Source organism: Sorex fumeus, unplaced genomic scaffold (assembly GCF_029834395.1).
Source record: "Sorex fumeus unplaced genomic scaffold, SorFum_2.1 ptg000044l, whole genome shotgun sequence".
In the NCBI taxonomy this organism is placed as follows: Eukaryota; Metazoa; Chordata; class Mammalia; order Eulipotyphla; family Soricidae; genus Sorex; species Sorex fumeus.
The window spans coordinates 71441501-71443978 of NW_026606101.1; positions in this window are offsets into that span (position 1 = coordinate 71441501).

Sequence of the window (2478 nt, forward strand, 5' to 3'; positions counted from 1 at the left end):
CCTATTAACCCCTTATTGCATATCTGACGTGCAAACATCTCCCTTCCAGCAGGCCGCCTTTTCATTCTGTTGATATTTTCCCTTTGCTGTACCAAAGCTCTTCCAATTGCTGAAGTAGATCCGATTGTTTAACTTTAACACGTTTGATTACACAAGAAATGCATGAATAAATTCTTGTTGCAAGAAAAGGAAAGAAGACCAAAAAAAGAAACTACAGAAATACAGAAGATGCAAAAGAAGGCGCTCCCACACCCGTTCACACCCCCCTCCCTCCCCAGAACCCCCATCAATGTCATCAACTCCCTGACTCCTTCTAGAATGGTCTATGCCCACAACAGGGGGGGCGGGGAGGCTGTGTCCTGCTGCACCCGGCCTCGCCCCAGGGCAGGGTTGCCCCATGTCTCAGCTTCGTGTCTCTCTCAGTGATGCCATGTTGCAATAAGAAAGCAGAGCTTGGGGTGCCCTGGCAGCAGCGCCCCTCAGACCTCCAGCCCTGGGTTCTGGGATTGCTTGCTGGAGCTTCAAGGCCCGTCTTGTCCATTCTGGGGAGCAGAGGAGGTCCCTGTGCCCTTCTGCTGCCCGCCCCCCGCATCCCTTCCTAGTACAGGCGTTGCTGCGTCCTCCTTTGCTGAAAATCCTTCTGTAAACACCATTGCCTTTGTGCAGTTCTGTCATAAACTGACTTCCCCTAGATGCACTGTCCAGGAGCTTCCCCTATGTTTGTGTGCGTGTGTGTGTGTGTGTGAGAGAGAGAGAGAGAGAGAGAGAGAGAGAGAGAGAGAGAGAGAGAGAGAGACCAGGTGGCACAAGTGGCACAATAAAACTCCAGACCTATGGAAAAAAAATAAAACAACAGAATGGTCTATGCCAATAAGAAATTGTTTTGTGGGGGATACTGGGGACCTTAGAAGATGTGCACTGGTGGAGGGTTGGGTGATCGATCATTGTATGACTGGAACTCAAACAGGAAAGCTTTGTAACTGTATCTCACGGTGGTTTTAAAAAATAATAATCAATAATAGCACTGTCCTCCCATTGTTCATTGATTTGCTCGAGCGGGCACCAGTAACGTCTCACAACAAACTGTGAGACTTGTTACTGTTTTTCTGTTTTTTGGCATATTGAATACATCACGGGTAGCTTGCCAGGCTTTGCTGTGAGGGCAAGAAACTCTTGGTAGCTTGCTGGGCTCTCCGAGAGGGGCAGAGGAATTGAACCCGGGTCAGTCATGTCAGCCGTGTGCAAGGCAAACGCCTTACCTGCTGTGCTGTCACTCCAGCCCAATAATTAATAATAATAAAATAAAATTAACATTCTGAATTTTAAAAAAAAGTAATGTGGAGTTTATGCCCAATTCAATTAATCAATGGCTGAATAAATAACAGTACTCCTACATTGAAGAAAAATTGTTGTTTTGCTTGACATGGTTCTTTTGGCATTAATCGGGGCCATCTGAGGGTTTCTAGAGTGCAGCCTGATTTTTTCTCTCCTATAGCAATCATTGACCCCTTTCCCACACCCGGGGCACACCAGCGCACTTTCCAAGGTCGCCATGCAAGTGACAGACCCCACTGCTGCTTCCAAACCGGGGGTTTCATTTAGCCCACTGTCCTTTCAAATTTCTACCTGAAAACTCTCATCTTTGAAATACAAACTGAAATTGAGATAGGAAATTGGGGCTGGAGTGTCAGCACAATGGGGAGGGTGTTTGCTTTGCGCGTGGTCAACCCAGGTTTGATTCCCAGGATCCCATAGGGTCCCCTGAGCACCGCCAGGAGTCATTCCTGAGTGCAGAGCCAGGAATAACCCTGTGCATCGCCGGGGGTGACCTAAAAAGGAAAAAAGAAGAAGGAAATAAAAACACAAACCAATTCCGGTTCTCTCCCTTGCATTCTCTGGTTCCCTGAGCACAGATCAGGGAGTATCACCTGAGCGATAGCAGTGAGGGTCCCAACACCACCCCTCCAGAATAAAAACAGGCTCCATGGTGTTGGGACATGATGTGACACGAGGTGTGGGGGTGTCAAACTCATGGTCCTGCACCCTATGGGCATGAGCGCGACCCCCTAAGCTATCAGCCTCCTGGCTTGGCATTCCTTTTTTTTTTTTCAAGGCAAAAGGAACCGCAATCATGTGATTGCTCTACTTACTTCTGTTCAATTAGGTAGTACAACAAGAAAAATAAAATTGGATGGGGAAAAACACGGGGGGTCCATATTCTGCACGTCCTTTGCAGACAAGTAGGTTGACCCTGGACAAACGTGTGAGTCATCAATGACCATATAACAAGTGACCAGAGCAGACAGGGATGACCCACAAGCTTCATCCACTCAGCAAAGCGCTCAGGCTAGAGGGTCCCCTGTGCACAGTTCAACTGTCACTGACTTAGGGGGTCTTTGCTGGCCAGCAGACAACAAAAAGACAGGGGCTCCTCAGGGCTCTGCTCTTGGGGCTGCTTTTCCTGGCACATCCTGGCTT